General features: G+C 40.6%; 1 protein-coding gene across 1 annotated transcript in view; it reads left to right on the top strand.

Moving 5' to 3' along the window:
• NAALADL2 (N-acetylated alpha-linked acidic dipeptidase like 2) overlaps positions 1-22306 on the top strand; it is a 647972-nt gene that overhangs the window by 613883 nt on the left and 11783 nt on the right. Inside the window, exon 21 of the transcript XR_008467120.1 lies at positions 16904-16981. The gene's annotated coding sequence lies outside the window, so the exon portion shown is untranslated. The remainder of the gene's footprint in view (positions 1-16903; positions 16982-22306) is intronic.

Raw genomic sequence — 22306 nt, 5'->3', positions numbered from 1 at the left:
TGAAAAATGGCGTGGATGCAAGGTGGGCAGCTTTACTGCACGTGGAGTTCCTGCCCCAGAGCGTTCGTCCTAGAGTCGGTATTGCTGTTAGACTAGAAGAGACGCAACATTAAGCTTTTCCAGTCATGGCTATAAAGTGGTCTGCTCAGGTAGTGTTATCTTCCATTCAAAAGTAATTAGTGTCCTCAATATTGCAGACATACCATTTACTTACTTTCTAATTTGGTACTACACTAAGGACAAATTACTTTCCAACAGAAAATGTCAATGGTTTCATAGCAACCAGACGTACCTGAGAGCTTTCCTTTCATGTTAAATCCCATCATAAGAGCGTCAGGCCTGGTGCCTGCTGCCTCACGTTGGTGCTGGGGGCCGACAGCTGCATCCAAGCAGGTCTCTGAAATCCACTTCTTGTTGTGCATGCTAGAACCAGAATTTGAGAGGTCGCCGACTTACTCTGTCAGAAGTTGGGTGGTTTATTTGAATTAATTTCAACAGTTGCTTGTATAAGACAGAAGGCTGTTTTAAGTGGGTTTTATCGTCAGATCTTTTCTTTTGGGTAATGGTTTGATTTCATGCTCAGAAACTGTGAAATGAGAAGTTACTGAAAAAAATCAGTCAATATTAACTCCCTTCCAACTGCGTTCTTACAGAAACCAAATGGTAACCAACACCACAGTCTGATTCAATACATGCAATTTGAAATGCAAATTAAAACATTTAATTATTGCTTTTTACAGTTGTTGGAGGTATTGCACCCTATCGATGTCTCTTTTAGCCATAAACTGATCAAAGACGAGCTGCGTTGTTTATAAGCCAGAGGACTCCCAGGGAAAAAACAAGCTCCCGTGTGATCAGCCTTAGCTCAGGGCTGTCCGTGGTGCAGAAGGGGAAAGCAGGACGAGGTGGGAACCCATGGCACTGTGAGCCGGTGGCAGGTGATTCCTTTTGCTGTTACAGTACTTGGGAAGTACGATGATACAGGGTTATATTTGCCTTGGCTGTTGCCTAAAGGCAAACATTAATTGCCAGTGGTTTCTCCATCTTTATAGTGCAGAGCCATGGGCCTCCAACTGTTGAGTGCGGGTTACTCAGAGCTGATAGCTCCACCGTTATGTGAATACGTATTTTATTGCCCAGAAATATGAATGCATGCGGGAAAGCTTTTCCCTGACCAAGTGCAGAAGCTCAGCTCAGCACTCGAATACCCTCTGTGGCTGCGCAAACAAAAACAAAAGCACAGGAGCTTGCTGATGCTTTGTATTGGCGGTTTTGAATTGTATACTTTTTTCTCAGTACTTAATAGAAATTAACTGTTTAGTTCAGGTTTTATTGACTGAATCCTTACAAGCTGTTAGGCAGTTTTGGGGGTCAATTTAATGAAGAAAAAAAAGGTAAAAAACCAAAAAAGGTGGGGGGGGTACTTCCTGACATACCCTACTTCTGTTTTCACTTCTTTTCTCAAAGGAGGCACATGGTCTCAATACACAAATCAGAACACAAAATAAGAAATTTGTCTTTGTTAGGCTTTGTATGTGGACAGAAATAAGCTTCAACTGATGTGGGATTTGGTAAAATTAAAGATGCCCACTGGGGAAAGCTGTTATTGGATTTCATGAGAAAAGATTGATTTCAAAAAGCTCAGTCTGTCATATGAACAATCACTAAAATCAGTATTTTTATACAGCAAAGGCATAAAAATTCCAATGACAAAGTGAGTCACGGTTTCATGGAAACAGGTTTCCAAAGCACCCTGAGAAGAATGAGACAGTTGCCCTAGGGTTGGCATGGTGACGATCCTTTCTTTTACTGTACACCTGAACAAATGAACACATTAAATTTGCACATCACTTGACATTGCCAGAGCTTCTGTTGCCTTTTTAGCCATCTTTTTTTTCAGTATGGCTTTTTGCTGAACATGATTTTATTATCTTAAATGAAAGGGTATATTTCATACTGTATCTATGCTATGGCTTAGACTTCCATTTCCTCACCTTCGGCTGCTCCCAGTTGTTACTGGCTCATAAAAGATGCTTGGGCTGCGCTCGTGTGGACTCTCTGTATTTGGGTGTGCAGACAACTATTTTCACCAAATAAAGCATCTCCTGGCAGCAGGCTGGCTGTGAGGTAACGTTGTTTGAACTTTGGTTGTGTTCTGCATGCAGCCTGAAGTGATACCGAATTCCTATTGGGTTTTTTTGTTTGTTTAATCTGAGTCAGATTTGGGGAGACGCTGGATTTAGCCCAGTTTGCTTTCGCTTAAACCATTCTATTATTGGCCTTGCTAGGAATAAAAACAAGCATTGAAGTCTTTGACTGGCAGCTGTGCTTAGCTGTAAGTGCGGTTCTAGGTTATAAAAGTAGTCTAAAGATCTTTTTAAAATATTTTATAAGTGACACGTTTGCACGTCGCACATCACTTGAGTTTTTTATAACCTCAGAATTAAAATTTTGGACTGTGACTGATAATCCATAGGAAATACATATAGGTATTCAAGATTTCTAACAGAATTGAAGCATGAAAGTTGCAGAACTAAAACTGATTCTTGTAAGAATAATAAATCCACGGAAATCATAGAAACACAGATTATGGCACAGATAGAGGCCAGTATAACAAAGCATTGAGCATAAGGATGCTCTAGGAAGAAGGTGATTAAGAAAAATAAAGGAAAACTTCTGCTAGTATAAATTCATAAGGAGGAGGACAAGGGAATGTAAGTATGAAAATTAACTTGAATATCGGTACTTTTGCAGAAAAAAATAATTCCCTCAGGCTGTTGTCCATCTGGTGCCCAGTTTGTGTCATACAAACCAAGGTCGTCTTAACAAAAGTGTAAGCATACTCATAGCTAACAAGATTTGTAACCTGCATTGTTTTCTGTGTTTATATGATGTTTATTTAATTGGCTGCATTCCATTAAAATTCAGCTGTGCTTTCATAAGCTTCTAAATTTGTTCCACTTCTATGAATTCCCTACCTTTCCTTCCAGTAATTTTATATGTTAACCATTTATGGTGACTAGCAGGAGGAAAAGCTGAACTGTTTTTAATTGTGATTTATTGATTGTCAGTACTCTGGTCGCCCTCAAAGTCTACATTAGGCTGTTGGGGAACAATATATTTATTTAGTCATCCATCCAACACTTGGGATATTAGAAGGGTACCATTTTACCGTAATAGCAAATGCAAAACCAAAGTTCCAGCATTGCTGTAATATAACTTATTCAACTTGTAAGTTGAAGCTGTCTTTTTCTTCCTCCCTTTCTAGATCTTTCCAAAATATGAATTGTTGGAAATCTATGCGTGTTTTTTTATGTAAGAAGTCAGTGCTTTTTTCCAGTACTATGGAAAAAAATTGTAATGCGTGGGTTGCTTATACGGCTCACTCTGTCGGTTATCCTGTCGGGCTCTAAATCTAACCTATTATTTTTGCTTCCTTCAGTACATTTGCTTGCATTTAATGCCTCATCTCTTTTCCCTCATGATTTCAATGGCAAAATTTGCTCGGTTTTCATTATGGTAAAGGTTCCACTAAAGTTCTGGATAGAAACAGAATTTAAAGAAATATGGTGATTTTAAAGTCCCTAACTGTTACAGATGAGTGGTAGAATATTGGGAATATTGCTGCTATCTGTGCTTCACAAAAAAAATGGGATGCGTACAAAGTGAGGTACAAGAAGGTTTTGGAGGGCAGAGAAAATGCATTCCAGTGGGAGATTTCTGCTGAGCTCATAAAAAAGAAAGTTAAGCCTGTATAAACACCTTTCTGTGAAGAAAATATGAAATACTACAGTGTTCCAAAGAAACATATAGCAAGAACCAGTAGCTGGGAGCTAAAGCAAGGCAATTTCAAATTAGAAATAACGCACATGCTGGTTTTTTTTTCTCTCTGTTTCACAGAGATGGTAATTAAACTTCGGGACAGGCTACACTGCAGTAGAAAATGGTAGACGTCATCTCGGGAGGCTTTCAGATACAGTCTATCTACTTTATGGAAGTTATTTTTTGCCTGAACACAAGTTATGGGGGCTCGATACCAGAGGTAATTGGATGGAATGGAAGTATCTGTGAAACAAAAACTCAGTGTAGATGAACTAATCTCTTCTCCTGGCCTTAAATGTATGAAAATATAGATTACATTACTGGAATGTGTTTGTTTCCTATACCTAATTGGTTTTCTTTCAGGGCTCAAAAAACTTTAGTCACTGCACTGCTTGCATCACTAACCTTTAAGAATTCAAAACAATGTTCTTTACTGCTTGCTGAATTGTCACATACTATATGTCTCTAAATCCATCTGAATGTGCAATTTCCAATTCCTTATTAGCACCAGGAGCCCAGTCAAGGATGACAGAACAGCATCCAATTTTGTTGATCTCTATTACAATTACAACAGTCAAAAGCTGCATAAGTGCCATCCTACTGCTTAAATCTCTTGAGGAAAGACTGCTTGAAAGCATGCTATGTCGCAGGGATTATTGATGGAAATAGGATGATTGCCAGAAAATTTTAGAAAGAAAACCTTCCTAGGATGCATTACGGCACAAAGGTGTAATCCACCAAGAATGGACTGTCTTTAGTGTGAATCTCCATGGATGGATCCCCCACAAAGCACTGGGTAGAAGGTGCCACCAGATAGTTGCAATAGTTCCGCTCCGGGAGCAAGGTGCTTCCTTGATTCCAAGGACACTGTGCATATTTTTATTTAAAGTTTCCATGTTGTGTCGGAGAAGTCAGAAATTGCACGGAGATTGTATTGTACGTATGACAGGGAGAGTGCTCGGGAGAACTGGTGGGGTGGGGTGGGGTTAAGCCATGTCCCACATGTGCCCTATCAAGGAACTTCGAGATTATTTTCTGAGAGGACTGTCAGCTGCTGTTGCATCACTGGTTTAGTACAAAAATGTGTGCACCTGCTCTTCCCTAATCCCCACTTTTCCTTATTATGCCTTACTGTATCCATCTTCCTCAGCTCTTACTACCAGAGTACAAGTGATTCCACTCTTTCAAGCACGTTCTGTTTTGATTCACTTTGTCTCATTGAGTATTTACCTTCTTCCTATTTCTGATTGCTACTGAAGTGCTTTCTCCCCGAAGATATATTCATTCAGTTGTGATTTTTTCAGATTTTATCAATACCAGGTTGGCAGAAAAATATAATAAACAACCATGGCTGTAGATTGTTTACTGGAATAAATTGTTAAAGATCTTTAAGAAAATTATGCTGTCTTCTAAGCCGTGGTCTTTGTAAACAAATGAAGTATACCAGGAGAAAACTTCCCTGTCTAAGCTATTATGATGTGTTGATAACGCAACTCTTCGGTTACTCCAAACTTGAACGTGGGCAGATTGTTGACAGTTGGTTTTTCCCAACTCCTGTCTCTCTGTAAAGACCTTTTCATGGTCATTATTGCTATCAGCCCTACTTCCATGCTCTCATTGCTTCTGATCGAGATTTTGCTGCAGCCAGGAGTGATTTCCCACAGAAAAGCCAGCAGTGTTTTTACTTCCCCAAAAAACTTCCCCTTGGAAGGCAGAGTTGTAAAAAAAAAAAAAAAAAAAAAAATCGACCTATCAGTCCTGACCGATCTAAACCTTAAAGCCCAACTCCATCCGTTTTGCGGGTTTGACCTGCGAGCTGGTGGGATGCCCGAAGTTCAGTGAAGTCACAATGTCATCAGGTCCCAGTCAGCTAGCACGTTTGAATCTGGGGGTAGGTAGCCCACCTGAGAGTGCAGTTAACTTTTTTAACTCTTCATGAATTTGAATCCTGGCTTGTACATCTTGCTGAAATTGAATTGATTATCTCCTCTTTCCACCACATCCTATTATATAGGTACTTCTTGGGTAAGAAATTGTCTCTATTAGCATTTCTGTCATGCAGAACAAGCGTTCTGTCAGTCTTGGCAGCTCTTTTTTACTACAGGTCTCTAATGTGAATTGAATTTTATATAAATTTCATGCTGCGACTTAAATTGTCTCCCTTGAAGAATGACTACTTGTAACACTCCTTTTAGCGGAGAGTCCTCAAAGAATCCCAACTATGGGACTCAGTGGTGGAGTTAAAAATCAAGAAGCAGGTTTTAGGTGAAAGAACATTTCATCCAAAGCATTTTGTCACAGTAATTTCGGCTGTTTCCTTCTTAGGGAGGAAGGCTAGCTATGATTTTTTAGAGTGCTGGGTATTTCTGATGAGCTACATTCCTAAATACCAGTTCCCAAGTGTGAAACTTGGAACTAAGTCATTAGAGCATTCTGCTTTTGAAATCATCTTCAAAATATCCTTCACATCTAAGGAAGGATAATTTTGGAAATCCAATCAGCGACACATATGGCACGCCAGCTGTGTTTCCTATACATCGTATCCCTGTAGAAGACATGGGGAAGCTTGTGGAATATTTTCATTGATTTTTAGCGCTGTCCAGGATTTCATCCACAGAGGACCAGCGGTATCTCACAACAGATACCCATTAATAGTTTTGTTCCCAGGAACTCCTCTTTGGAAAACAAACAAGCAACAAAAAAACCCCCCATACATGAAAAAGTTCTCATTCAAAGGCAAATAACTTCTCTCTCCTCCTTCCTGTAGAGGAAGGTGTACGCATAAGAAAGTGGTGATAGGAGCATTTTGCAAAACACTTTTAAGGAGAGCTTTTATCATGTTTACCAGTTCACCATCCAGTGCAGGGCTGCAATCATGCTCCCTGTTAAAGAGAACTAAGTTAATTCATTTTCATGTCGTGACCTGCAACAGTTTAATTTACCTTATACTATTCTGCTTGTTAATACAGGCTGGACAAAAACATGATAACTTCGGGTTGTGTTAAGTGTCTGATTTGTGATGCAGTCTACCTCTGCAATGACTGCACTGTTCAAATTAATTAATACCAGATCATTATCTTTAGATGGCAGGCAGATGTTGAGGTTACGGTGTTTGTGAACCCTAAGCGCATTTTTTTTTCCTGTGCAGATCACGAGCAGTTGCTATATAAATGGAGGATCCAAGGTCTAGGCCTTCTGGCAGTCAATTGGTTTTGTAATTATCTTAGTAATAGTTCTCAATTATTATTCAGTAAAGGTCGTCTTTCCTCTGCTAATGGGTCATGGCACCCTCTAGGGGTCCATAGATGGGCCAGTTCTCATTTTTCTCATGTAAATGACTTGCCATCTGTGTGCCATGTAGGTTCATCTAGGGCACTTCTGAAAACACTGATTGTTAATATCAAAGTTGCAGGTTCTGACAAGATAGTAGAATTACTTTGAATATTTTAAAAGATGGGCTTTGTTTCCTAAAATTATCGAGACTCTTGTTAAGTGTTATGGACAGATTAGTGGCAATTCTCTTGGAGTAACGCAATGATTAAAAATCTGAACTTCTTTTTTTTTAAACTACATCATATGTATTCAACCTGCTTATCTCTATCATATATCTTCAATTTAATTCACAAATCGTTATGTTTGGAACACATATTGGAAATGCTTTTCCTTTGAAATTAGCTGCAGTCTGTAATGTTAACATTCAGACGTTTTACTGATGTACATGGCAAATTTCCCAACCTTTGGAATGTTTAATTATTTCAAAGTCCTTTATTTTAAGTGATATTTCAGGCTTTTAGTGTGTGTTTTATGCCAGTCAATATAACTCCTCTATATGTTCGTTCAATAATATTTTGGTTTTTCATAGATACAGTTGAAATGCAAGATCTTCACTGTTACAAGGAAAACTACTCCCCCCTGCCCCCCCCAGAAGAGTAGTGATCATATATTGCTGACTGTTTCTCTAGAAAAATACAGACTTAGACTTTAATAGAAGCTGTACTGCAATGGAAGGTGGTTATGCTGAATTTTCCTGATGTGAAAGTTATCACGTGTGTCCTTCTGGTTAGCTGTTCCCATAGTCTGAGAATTTTCTATTTCTGTTGATAGCACAAGCTCAAACCAGCTCTGAATCAACAAGCTTAAAAGATCCACGCTATCACTGCCCTACACCCACTGGCAATGCTGTCTGGATCCTGTGCTGTGGGAGGCGTGAGGCTGCGGACATGCACATCTCCAGCCACACCCCTGTTAAATCCAGCCCTGGCATTACCCAAGTGATCGGATCATATGGAGGGATCCCGCCCTGCTCTGTCCCCCTATCGTCATGGCTGCCGCTATTCTCTGTGGTGATGCTCTTCTGCCTCCCCATCCCTTCAGTGGCACTTTTAACAAGCATTTATAGTTAGAATCAGAGAATCGCCTGGGTTGGAAGGGACCTTTCAGAGCGTCGAGTCCAACCATCAACCTGACTCTGACAAAAACCATCACTAAACCATGTCCCTCAGCACCACGTCTGCCCGGCTTTTAAATACCTCCAGGGATGGTGCCTCAACCACTGCCCTGGGCAGCCCGTTCCAATGCTTGATAACCCTTCCAGTGTAAAAATTTTTCCTAATATCCATCCTAACCCTCCCCTCGTGCAACTTGAGGCCATTTCCTCTTGTCCCATCGCCTGTTCCTTGGGAGAAGAGACCCACCCCCCCTGGCTACCCCCTCCTTTCAGGGAGCTGTAGAGAGCGAGAAGGTCTCCCCTCAGCCTCCTCTTCTCCAGGCTGAACACCCCCAGCTCCCTCAGCCGCTCCTCACAGGACTTGTGCTCCAGACCCCTCACCAGCTCCGTTGCCGTTCTCTGGACATGCTCCAGCACCTCCATGTCTTTTTTGTGGTGAGGGGCCCAAGACTGGACACAGCCCTTGAGGTGGGGGCTCACCAGTGCCCAGTGCAGGTGGACGGTCACTGCCCTTGTCCTGCTGGCCACACTGTTCCTGATACAGGCCAGGATGCTGTTGGCCACCTTGGCGACCTGGGCACACTGCTGGCTCGTATTCAGCTGATAATTGAGGTTAACAAACGCTGATACCCTTCTTTCTGCTCCATCCTAATGCTGACCTCCCTGCTTTTATTTCTGCCCCATTGTATTTTTTTCTGCTGTGCGATTGCCTGAGGGAAGTTAGGTTCCTGGCCAAAGTTATTAGACTTGCATAAAACTTCTTTATTCCTTTCACTACATCATGTTTACATTGCAGGCTGTACTAACAATGAATAAAATGAAAAAGTTAACAAAACTGATAAAGTCATCATTTGGTTCTACTCTATTGTAATAGCCATGCTGTAATTGGCGCTGTTTCATATAAAATTACCATATAAATTGCGCCATCCAAAGCTGCAACAGAAACAGCAACAGTATTTACAATAAATGGCAAATCCCTGTTAATTATTGATAGCCTAATAAACACACCATTATAATTCATTCTTATTATTCATTATTAATAATAACTCTTATTTTGTATTCATTGTGTAAGGATCAACTGTGATTAACTGTTCTAAAAATGAATAGTCCATAGGAACGTTTCTATTTTCAGGGCCTTTTCCACTGAAGGAATGGCTTTCCATATTAAAATGGTCTCTGCCGTCAACAGGACAAACCATGACTAAAAAGCCAGTCCAGTGTCTCCTTACCCTGGTGTCCATAAAATCCTGTTACAAGCTCTTTCAGAGGCAGTTAAGGTGATTCCACCACTGCCCTGGGCAGCCTGGTCCAATGCCTGATAACCCTTTCGGTGTAAAAATTTTTCCTAATATCCATCCTAACCCTCCCCTGGCGCAACTTGGGGCCGTTTCCTCTTGTCCCATCGCCTGTTCCTTGGGAGAAGAGACCCACCCCCCCTGGCTACCCCCTCCTTTCAGGGAGCTGTAGAGAGCGAGAAGGTCTCCCCTCAGCCCCCTTTTCTCCAGGCTGAACACCCCCAGCTCCCTCAGCCGCTCCTCACAGGACTTGTGCTCCAGACCCCTCACCAGCTCTGTTGCCCTTCTCTGGACACGCTTCAGCCCCTCCATGTCTTTCTTGTGGTGAGGGGCCCAAAACTGGACACAGCCCTTGAGGTGGGGGCTCACCAGTGCCCAGTACAGGGGGACAGTCACATCCGTAGTCCTGCTGGCCATGCTAGTCATGATACAAGCCAGAATGCTATTGGCATCTGGGCACATTGCAATTTACCTTTAATAGTAATGAAGTTTTGCTTTACTGCTTAGCAACATCAAAGAGAGCTCTTTTTAAAATAAACTCGTCCCAAATGTCATTGAGGCATCATAAATCTTAGTGGCTTCAACCTTAAGTTTGCTGGTGAAGGAGGCTGAATTCCAGGAGCTCAATAACAACGTGTCCTTGTATGGATCTGCAGAGTGACTATCAGGCGTAGTGCAAAGCTCCAGAAACGATAAATGAATTGATCTTATAATACGTCTTAAATAGAGTCAACCAGCACAGTCTTTGTTGACGGCATTCCTAGAGTCATGACTTTTGCCATCTGGGGATGGTAGTGTCACTGCTGGCTGTAGGAAGAACCGGACCAGAAGTATCGACAGCCAGCACTATAGATGGTATTTTCTTTTTTCCACCACATTTTATGTTTTCAGACTTCTGGTCCAAGTGTGGCTCGACAGATAATTGTCACTAAGAAATAGCAACAGAGAATACTGATTTCTTACAATGCAGACAAAATACCTACCTTCTCTGTTTCAGCTTTTAAGCTTCGGACCAGGTTTTTGTCTCATTTTATGCTTTGTCCCTTGTTTCAGGTTTTTGATGCGCTGGTAACTGCTCTGTATCTCCTGTTAGATGTTACGTGCTGCTGTTTCCACCTGTTATGAAACGCACTGAGACTATCAGTGCCCACCAGTGCGTGTGGGCTGTGTCCCTACGCGTGCCACGAACCTTGGAAGTGCCCTGAAGCTTTCACAGCGACCTTAGTTGAGCAGAGGTGCGATCACCGCATGCCGAGGTGAGACCTTTCTTCGGATGTGACTGCATTTCAGACTGCTTTATTAGGGGGAGTTTAAAGTACTCTGTCCCCGGGCAGCATCCTTGAGGTAGCCAGAGTCCCTTGGCACAGAGCAATTTCTGCATATGCATTTTTGTTTGACAGGGGTTCTCCCCTGTCCTTCCCCAGTTGCCCGCTTCAGAACTTAAAATATCTGATATTCTCCGTGTTTTTCCGTGACGTGCCAGTTCGCGCCAGCTGTGGTTTTTCAAACACAGTAATGCACTATAAAGCAGCCAACTGACTTGTAAAAAGACAGGAGTTGGTGCACCAAGGAGAATTTAGCATAATGATTAAACTGCAAATACAAAACATAATTTCAAAGAAGGAAGGGAGGAAATTCAACATGTATATAAATATGATATATATAAATATTTTGATATTTTAGAAGCCCAAGCTTCATTTTTTCAAATAAAGTCTTACTCTGCTGTATATATAGCATCCAAGACACACTAAACATTTTTTAGCAGATAAGTAGTGATTCATTGAGTCTGTGGACACAAAGTAGTATATAAACTATGTAGCTCAATAAATGCTTTGTGTCCAATTCTTACGTGCATTACACTGTGATACATCTGGAATAATTCCAAAAAAGTCGTTTAAAGGTAAGTCGTGGCAGGAGAGCGAAGATACAACAGTTGTCTGAGTGACCCATGGCACCTCCGTCAGGAGCAGCCCGGGCGGCGTCACGGTGGCCCCGATGCCGCAGTGCAGAGCAGAGGGTGTCGTCGCCATGTGCGTGCCTCGTGCTTCGCACATTTGGGGAAGCAGCGCGAGGCCATCCCGAAGTGTCACTTCTTAGCCGCTGTTTCCATTGCCCCGGGGAGGTGTCTGGCATGCTTGGCTGCACAAGTCGCACCTTCATATTGAGGTGTTGACACATCTTAAATAAGAACAGGATTTGATCTCTCTTTAGCTGCTCAGTAGCCCTTTACGTGGAGTCGTTAGGCAGTTCTCCCAACTGCCTCATGAGGTAATTAACTATTGATCTCGCCCCTTTTACGGATGATGAAAATACTCGTGCTGTGTTTCAAGAAATGATCGCTTTTGCACAGTCTGTTATTTTTCCTGATGAAGCGAGCAAAATGCGCAACCTTGGAAAAATATTTTTTTTAATCTAGTTTCGTCATGCAGAATTCTAAGTGAACCGCCTGAGAGTTTATTCTTGGTCAGGGTTCATGCAACATCTCACAGGGCAAAATTTCTTTCTCTCATCTAAAACGCTGTGGTAGACTAAGGACGTGCTTTGTAAGCCATCTGATCACCCGTGGCCTTTGGTTGGTACGTAAATGTGTAAATAAACCACCTTTCAGTTGTCATGTACCCAAACTCCACTTCCATTTCTCCTTCATCAAGAGACTTACTGGGCAATAATAATAATAATCACTTAATGAGTGGCAGTTTACTTTCAAGTCATTTAAGCCCATATGCCAGTTGATATAATTTTCTAATTAATTTTTTTATTTAGTTAACCCTTATGAAGTCTTTCTAGGAAAACAAAAACCACTGTAGAAATACTGTCTAGGAGTGAAACTGTGGCCATCTACTATTATGGCAAACAGCCTGTGAAACCATTATGCTATTTTAATTTCATTGTCTAAATGTCAGCGGTATAATAAACACAACTAAGAAGTTACTATTATTATACGCACTTTTATTATGCAGCCTAACTGAAGAGCAATATTGTGCTTAAAAACAAACAAGCAAGTAAAAAATGAAGGATTTTGGTCACAGAGAAATCCGGTTTACTATGTGCTGTACATATTACCGAGGCAGCAGCATGCCTACTTCTCGGAAGCCAGATAATGAACAAAACGAAGTGAGGAATATCATGAATCATAATTCGCTGCGAATGCAAATTATTCAATATATTTAGCCCTTTCTTTTTTGTTGTTTTTAAGGAAGGAAATATACATAGTTTGATCACTTTGCTGGAACCTCAAAACATGGAAATACAGCAACAATGAGACGTGAAAACTACATCAAATGCCTGCTGGAAAGTGTCTTTGTTGCTGGGGCAACTGCAAGAGCTTTCATGATTTTTTTCAACTAACATTTGCAGTATTTCCCACCTAGTGCAGGAAATGCTGCCTGTTTGCATAAACATACATTTAAGGCTTAAAAAAGCCAGCTTTTGAAGTAGGTCCAACTGTTAGTGTTTATAGAGGAACTAGCGTGTCACAAAAGTGCCGTGGCAAATCTGCCATTGAATTTAGTGAGACAAGAGTTAACCTTTTGCTGCCGTTGCGGGTAATCCGTACAGCTCTGGTGCAGCGCGCTCCTTTTCCGTCCTCCACCTTTTCTTTCCTGTATGGTATAATAATCAGTTTCATTATAATAACACTTGCATTTAAGTATTACACTTCTCTGAAGGCAACCTGGAAGATGTCATATTTGCAAAACCCGTTTCATTCTTCTGTAATAAAACTATATACTGAACGTAGGGTGGCACCAGGCAAGTATCAAACTGCCTGATATTTACAAAATAAAAGATGAAGAGTATGATACACTCTTGTAGATGAATGAAGACAGCTAAATAAATGAAGACAACTAAACTAGTTAAGCCCAATGCGCAATTATTTGACAATTTAAGGAGTATCTATTCACTCAATATTTGCTAATTTATCAGATTAAACAATAAGTTAAATTAGTCTTCATAGCATCGGCATGCTAGAAAGGTGGGGTTTTTTAAACTTTACTTTTCCGTTTAAGGCTTTCATATAGGCAGATTTTGATAACCTAGGAAAGTAGAACTGTGCAATTTGTGAATGCCTTGGGAAAATACCAGCACCAAGGAAGTCAGATTTTAGGTTTTTACCATCGAGACAAGTTCAATAACCAGGTCAGCTTTCCTAGGAGAAAAGAAAGCAAATAAACCCAGCCTCCCACCCAAACTTAACTTGATGGAGATGAATGAAACATCTGTAGGCTTTTGGACATGAGTGTATAAGGAAACAAATAAAAGACAGTTCTTTTCGTTGTGAGATAACTTTTTTTATTTATTTCACATTTCTAAGATTTGAAGCCTTCCTGAAAAAGTGGAAGTCAAATATAGGTCTTTGGTTTTAAAATGATGTTTTTCTTTTATTTTTATGTTCAAATAAAACTTGGGCATATCACATTTTTTGTCGTATTTGAAATTACAAAAAAAATATCTGTAACTTTATGTGCTGTATTACTGTGCCGTATAGCAGTTGAATAGTGATCGGAGAAGGTCATTATGCAGGACTTAAGTATAGTTGTTATGCATTTTATGTTGTGGGGTTTTTGTTCTTGGTTTTGTGGTGGTGGTTGTTGGTTTTTTTTAAATTCACTGAATGCATTTCAGTAAGGTTTTACTTGGGATCCTTTTTTACTGTTGCTTTTAGTCTCCATTCATTCATGATAAATTATGGTATCCACAATTACATTTGCTGCCTTACAGTCTGTAGGTCTAGAAGGTTTCATAGGAGAGTTTTTAGCATGTCTAAGTTAGAGATGTAATTTCAATACTCCCAGTTTTAATTTTGAATAAATTGATTTTAGGAAGAACTGAAGGGACTGATTGACACAGCTAGACTAACGCTTTCCAGGCGTATCCATACAATTCTATGTGTATTTGTCTGACTTTCTCCATTCCTACAGCGAAGTGCAATGACCACGTGCGTGACTTCTACGTTCTGGAGGGAACGAGGTGGATAACGGAGAACATGGTGTCAGGGGCAAGTGAAAGAGAAGAAAGTGCTGAGACTGGAGTGAGTGAAGGGATTGGGCTGAGTGAAAGGAACGGATTACAGGAGTGACACCTACTACTTCCCAAGCACCTTTTGCTGCAGTTTTTAACTGTGAGGTGAAGAACTTCAATGGCAATAGCTCTGCCAGTGGGGGAACCAGGGGCTGTTGTGAGTGGGAAAGAATTGAGGGATCATTTTATTCTTCGGAAAACCCAGTTATTCCATGCACAGAAGGTGCAGTTAGTGTCACAATACTTGGAGATACTTTGGTATATTTTCTCATATTCATAGTGGGAAAGAATCAAATGAATCCCCATTCACTCCTGGCAGTATGGAGGTGCCTCTGGCAGCCAGTGCAAAGGACTGAGTATGAAACCAGCAAAAAGCCTCAAAATGCTTACCTAACCCGGTAGTCATAATGAGCTCATCCACTGCCCCCAGCCTTTCTAGGAACACAGGTACACGCAGCGTTCAGCACATTGAGTGGTAGAGTTGGCTGCACTCACTGTGGGTGCTTCATAACACTGACAAATGACCTCAGGGACTTAGTTAACCAAGAGCATGAATGATAACAGAGCTAATGCATGCTTTCTAACACTATATTTTCTTTGCTTTTAATAGTGTAGCGAAAGTGTAAAAACTGACGCCGGGTTTTTAAAACTTCCCAATAAACAGAAAACACTGTTTGAAGCTGCAGAAGCTGCATATCCACTGGCACGGCAACTAATGCAGTTTGCTTTTCCAGTATTGCCCTGAAGTATCTTTAGATGTTCATATATAAAATGCAAGTGCGTAACCCGCTGTAAAAGGCTACGGTAGTGCCTTTGGCAAGTTTCCATGGCCTGCAGAGGATAATTACATGTGGAACAACAAGTACAGCTCCAGACCGGAGCTGATTAAATGTCCGGCTTCTTCTCATACAAATGCCATGAGAACTGTTCATCCTAGTAAGAGGATCTGTGATATCTTCATGTGGAATTTTGACTTGAAGAGCCTAATCAGGGCTCACTTTGGCAAAGAAAAAAAAAAATCTAAAGGGAGAAGATACTTTTCCCATCAGTTACAAGAAGGATTTAGCTATGTACAGAGCACTGTCAGGCCCCACTTCCAGTCTGGTGTTATCCTCCAAGTCAGTAGTGGCAGCTGGAGACGGGAGTGAGCCAGAAGGGCGCATTCTGGATGGAAATGTGTCTACAGCAAGGGCCAGCTTGGAAATACAGCTCTGTGCCTTAGCCACATACCAGACAGAAATGGTCACAGCTTAAATGTTACGTTTAGCAAAATGTTGGTTATTCATCATAGCTATCCACAATTAGCTGCTTAGGAAGGCATGGCTTTTAATATTTGTTCTTTATAGGTAAAATTGTGAATGTTGCCACGCGGTTCCCATGAATACCATGGCTCCTGGGAGTACCGTATATAACAAGAAGAGAGACACACCTGCATTTTCGAGAAGCTTCCACAATGTTTTAAGATAATTTTGTGATTGGGCATTTTTAAGCATTTACCAGTGCTTTTAATGGAATTATGGGATTTATGCTATTGGATCACCCTATTGGTCCGTCCAAACCAAATGTCCTTTAGTCGTGGCTAATACTTGAGCTAGTCAGCAATGCATAGCAGAAATGGCTTGTACTAGAAGAATTACGACGTTCCCAAATTATTTATGGAAATACATGAGTTCTGATAAGAACTTTAAACCAGCTAGATTGCTGCAGTCCAGGATGGACTTTGCTGAGGAATTTGAAAGAGAAGATTGTGGAGGAGAGAGAAAAGAGATCCAAGAATTAATGAACTCAGATGTGAAGGAACGAGATTCAAGTATCATTTATGCAGACAGAGTTTTGACACATATGCAGGAAAAGAAAATATAATTATACATTACAAAAATTACTGGATAAGAAAATGAGCAATTTGATACAGATTTACTGTGTAAAATTTGAGGTGCAATATTTGTAGTTAAACATTTATATAAATGAAAGCTGTGTGCATATTTTTGTACAAATGATGAAGGTGACCCTGATTTAAGTCATTCAATAAAAGAACATTTAAATATGTAAATCAGACATGAACTAAGTTTAGGGAGAGTTATCAAAAATGTCTGTTATCTTTGAACATGAACATATGCTCACTATGCTAATTCTGTAGGCTCCTTAGATCAAATGCTGGCATATTTCAGTGTTTTGCATCACTTAAAATTTTAACTTCAGATTTCATCCCCAGTTTTCCTTTTTTGTATGGTTTTTTTTTTTGTTTTCTATTACCAAATGGCAAATTAAGAAGGGCCATCTGAAGTGAAAAATCTTACTGTATTCCTCTGTTAAACTTTAGATGTTGCACCTTCCTGGTTACTGAGCTGAGAACCGTCCAGAAGAATGTAAGACCAGAAATTGGCCACTCTGTAAACTCGTAAGTAAATGCGGTGTACCACAGTGGATAAACCATATTTAAGTTTTCCTTAAAAATGCATGCCTTAAAAATGGTTAAGATCAGAAGAGCCCCAAATTTTTAAATACATTGGTGTCTCGAAGTTCTTGCTATCTATATGTATTTGAAGACTAGTCAGTCATTGTTCTAGAAGATGATATTTGTCACAAAAGAAAACAGCGTGATTTCACAGATGGAAACGAATCCCTCAGTTCCTGGTTGTACAAGAAAGTTTACTGCAGGTTTCTTCCTCATAACTTACAGAAATAGACTGTCTGGAGCAATGACAAGATGAAGTTTGACTGCTGTTTTATAAATCTCATTGCCATTTGGGGTTTTTTTCTTTAAGATGAAGATGATAGCATGGTGAGCAGTTTATGTTTTCGTTTCTTACACAATCCACAGAACACTTTTCTATTAGTTTAAGCACTTGCATCTCTATCTTTTGTGCCCCCCAAGAGCTCTTTCATTAAGGTGTAAATATGTTCCTAAAATAATGAAAGTGCCATTATCAGCTTTTTATTCGTTTAGGTGCCCAGGAAGGGAACCGAAAAGGCATTTAGCTAAAAGCATACTTTTAGTATAAAAAGATAACATTAACATAAGAATCTCTGCAGATCATTAGTCTGATTATTCTCCAATGTGTACTCCCTTGAGTTTTGTTTGCCAGAATACAGTATGAGATAAATGGCAGGCACATCGGTGAACAGACACTAGAAGTTTTCATTCATTGCTCACCTCTATCTCTCAGCGCGGGGCTGCTCCAGCAGACTATTCACATCCTTATCTCCAAGCTGACGAATAGCCCCCGCCTGTATCCTGTATGACTGAATCCCTCCAGAAGAGAACAGGTCGCTTAGGACTAAATGGATATTGTAAGACTTCTGACTTTTATTTGACAAATAAAAACCACAGGAGACCCTAAACATTGTAGCATGAATCCCCAAATTCTTTATTTTCTACGGAGTAGGCAGCTGCTTTGTTTTACATTGTCCACATTATGTTCCCACGTGGCTCCTTCTGGAATGATGTGAGCACGGTACATCATGGGACCTGGTAAAAAGCCTGAAGTAATATTGCAAAAAGATGTCAAAATATTTCACTTATGAAGAAATGTTCTGATTTTTTATTCTTTTTGAGATGACAGTATTTTGACTTCTTGGAAGAAAAGATTTAAAATATTTACTCTCCAAATGAAATGAGTAACCTCTATAGGGATCTCAGGTGTGTAAGTATGCATTGCTTCCCTAGGTAAATTGTCCTGCTGGCTACCTGTCTGTCATATACTCCTTTGAATTTCCATTTGTCTAGCATTAGCTTCTAGCCTTTGCATGAAATTACACTTTTTCCTACCCTCTATACCAACCATAAAAATTTACATCAGTCTCTGAAAATTTTACAAGAAGAGTTTGCAAAATCAGCCAGACTACTGGTTATTGTACCAGTGCTCAAATCTTAACGCATTTACAAGTAGCTTTTGATATCAGAGACCAAGGTAATGACTATTAGGGGTTACTGTGAAGCTTGCCTTCATAGCATGGCCTCAAAGTACAATCTCGTTACCAACCCACGTGCAAATAAAATAAAACAAGTAAGCTTCAACATCTCCAAATAAAAAGCTTAACTCTGATATTCCGTTGTCCTTGTGCTTTAGAACTAGAACTGGCAATGCCTCTCTGAGACAGGGTTGGATTTTTTGGTCGACTAACAGCCGGTCGCTGTTCTTGACTAAGGTTGCACTCTAATCTTGGATGCTATATGAAAGGAAATAGAGCTAATGAAGATTTGTGGAAAATGGCTTGGCATTTTTCCATTACTGCTAATAGGATTAGAGAGGTGATGAATTGCCCACTGGAGGTTTTGATACCTCTGAATAAAGAAGACAACCTGCAAGCAACACTTGCAACCCAGCCATTGCTATTTACGGCGCAACGCTGGTTGGGTGGCAGTGCTGGTGGTTTTTTTTCACCACTCATAATTTCCACTACCATTTTTACAGACTGATCCGTAGAGGTTAGTCATCATCCTCCCTGTATCCGACAGTTGCTTTGCAGTATGTCAGGAGTCGGGATCGATGTCCACTTTTTAAAGAAAGGAAAAAAAAAACGCAAGCAAGAAGGAGAAGCATCACAGATTTCTTAGCCTAGAAATTGCAGGCTTGTTAAACTGATCAAATTACAGCTTGGTAAACCAGCCCCTGGCACTTGTCCAAATCCTTGCCCTCAAGTAGAGGAACATGTAAGCTAATGTGAGTTTGTGCACTCTTGTGATGAGAAGGTTAAATTGCATTATTTTATTATTTGTGTTTAACAGCGTGTACTAGCTTGCCCCTGGTTTATCCATCGTGTCACACTTAACTAATTTACTAAATAATGTGGCTGTATGTCCAAACTTCGCAAAGTTTCTCATGAAAACAGCATTTCCTGGGAGATGAATAATTTTCCCTGTTATGTTTTGTTCACTGACAATAGATGTGGTGAGAAGGAGGCGATTTATACCTTTTGTCTGTCTATGAGAAAGGGGTAAATTAATATAGCTATTCTTGGTCAGGACCTTTCTTGGTTAAAATAACAAAGTCTAGCATATTAAAAACCTGACATTTATGAAAAATAGTGTCTTGAAGTTTTTTGATTCAAAAACACCTTGGAAAATCTTTCAAAATCATCAAGACATTTTATTAGAGAACTTCTTAAAGACGTTCCAAAGAATGAATTTTATTTTAATTTTAAGCTACCTAGGTAATACTGTTTATAGGGAGAAATACTCCAATCAAATGAAAGATTCTGAAGTTATTGCAATAAACATAGGTTATTTGACTTCGCAGCAGTGTGAAATTGGGAAATTTCTTTCCATTTATTCCCTATTTTTAAAAAGTGATGTCAATGTAGTGATACTAAAATAAGTCAGAGCATTATTTCTTATGCCAGAGAGTATAATTTTCAATGAAGTGCTGAGAAAATGGGTTTTCCCCGGGAAAACAACACAAAACATAACAAAAACCAAACCTTGATATTTGCTAATCTTGTCTTTTCTGAAAATGTTGTCAACAAAAATAACTTAGAAATGTTGCAATAGTGTCTGTGTTAGTGGGATTAATGCCTTGGTTCTTGCCTATGGATTCCCTGGTTGGGTTGCAGTTCCCTGGATATTTCACAATCTCTCCTTTTCCTTATCCCCTGCTATGCATCACAAGAGCCTCTATACTACAAAGGACAGGCAAATTTCCTTTTTACAGGGAAGGGTAGCATGAAGTAACAGTGGTCTCTTTTCTTTGGCCAAAAAGCTAGACTCCAGGTTTTTAAGTTCTAATTCTTCTTAAAAGTTGTTTCCCCCTCCAGAGGTAGCTCAAACATTGCACAAAAGTGAAGAAACGCTTGCCACCAAGGAATGTCATCAACAGCCACTACCACGACCGCAAGTGTCTGATGAGCTTTGATTTTCTTTCTACCAGCCCATCGCTGTTCCTCAGACTTCTCTGGGCAGGCTTTGTTTCCTTATTTTCTTACTCTGACGCACCGGCATTGAGAGGATATTTAAAAATATTTTCATGGAGATCATCAGTTGGTTTTGGTGTTTAAATCACTGTCTAGCACATATCACTGACAGTCCTTCTCCAACTAACAACTTGCGTACGTTTAGACATAACCTAACCTATGGAAATAAATCAGTCCAGGTTCATCACGAGCCTTTCAGCCTTAGCCGTGTTGAAGTATTCCTTTAAGACCCAAAAATGGGAGCAGCCTCTTAGTCAGTTTAACAGAATAATTTAAAGAGGTATAGAGTAGTGAAAATATACCACACAGTACCAGAACAGCAAAGCAGCAGAAGTGATGGTCACATCATTGATTTTTATCCCTTTCAGAGCAGTCTTTCTTAGTATTTTTAATGAAACATTAAATGATTGTAACGTAAACTGTAACAGAATGGCATAGTTTTATACTTTCCTAATTGGATGCTAATATCCATGTCAGTATTTGCATGAAAAATGTTGTACTAAGCCAAAATATCAAGGTTTTTAAAACTCATAATCATTCTTCTGCTGATACCATCTGTCAGCTTAATCTTCACCTCCCAGAATTCAAGGAAGAGGGTGCCTTCAGGGAAAGGAAAAGGAAAAAAATTAGTGTTATGAAAGTACAGTAAATTGAGTTTAGACCATGGACTTGAAATCCCATTTGATTAGATAGGACTTATTAGTTATTAATTGTCAAAGTTGGAAAATAATTAAGAATTACTGTTGGGCCACTGTCACTCATCCTCCCTGAAGAAGCTGTAGGGCTCCCCGGAGAGGGCGATGGAAAGCGGCGCACACGCAGAGCCCGCACAGCGAGCCGCCTGCAGAGGAGTTACGGAGCCTGCTTCTGAGAGCGACTGCCTCGGCTGAAATTCCCTCGCCAGCAGCGAAACTCTGTGTCTCCTCTGCGCTGCCGTGGAGGGCAAGCGAAGGAGTCTGAATCGCATATGCAGCGTGCTTGATTCTTCTTGAGCTTGTCATTTTTACAGCGACCCTGCATATGCATAACCTGCTTATAGCCATTGCCTGGGACAAGCCATTTGGTACTTGTCATGCCTAGGACACGCATCCTTCCTCAGTGCACCATCACATACCCACTAAGAAAGCCAAATCCTCGGAAAAAAAGGGAGGAGTGGAGCTGGAGAGCACATCACCTGCTGCAGTTTTTATTCTGAAACCAGAACATATGTGCAAAGCAAGCACATATCTTCTCCAAGATTATCTCAAATCTCTGCAATACTGCCGGGGCTACAGGCCAATTCTTTCTTAACAAAAGTAAGAGGGTGCATTTTCAAATATCTCCAGCTGTTAGCAAATCCTTCGACATACAGCTACTTTAGTAGATTGCCCTAAAGAAATTCCAAAGCCGTTGTTCTCTGAAAATGTCGCTATTGTTCGAATTTCAAAGGCAAACAGATGCATCGGCTCTTTAATGTTGGTGTTTGTACAGCAGCTGTGTCTCCAGGGCTTCCACTGAGGTGCTCGGCCTCGGCGAAGGCGTAGCTGGAAGGAATCCCTGCCCATGGGGCAGCACAGACTTGGCTGCTCCCCGGTGCCAGGGATCGCACCGCGGCAGGAGCGACTCTACAGAGCGACCCAGTAGGTGCCGAGGTCTGTGTCCTGCGTGTTTGGGCTTCGCTCTGCATTGGCTCTGGTCTGAGCGCGTAGACAAAAGACGGCTTAGTGAGCGGAGCGTCTTGCGCCACCTCAGCGCGCGTCCTCCAGTTCAGGCTCATACAAAAGGAATCTGCTTCACACACTTCAGGGGAATTTTGCCAGCAAGGCCACATACA

This window comes from Rissa tridactyla, chromosome 6 (genome assembly GCF_028500815.1).
Source record: "Rissa tridactyla isolate bRisTri1 chromosome 6, bRisTri1.patW.cur.20221130, whole genome shotgun sequence".
Classification (NCBI taxonomy): domain Eukaryota; kingdom Metazoa; phylum Chordata; class Aves; order Charadriiformes; family Laridae; genus Rissa; species Rissa tridactyla.
This window is presented reverse-complemented; position numbering and strand designations above follow the sequence as displayed.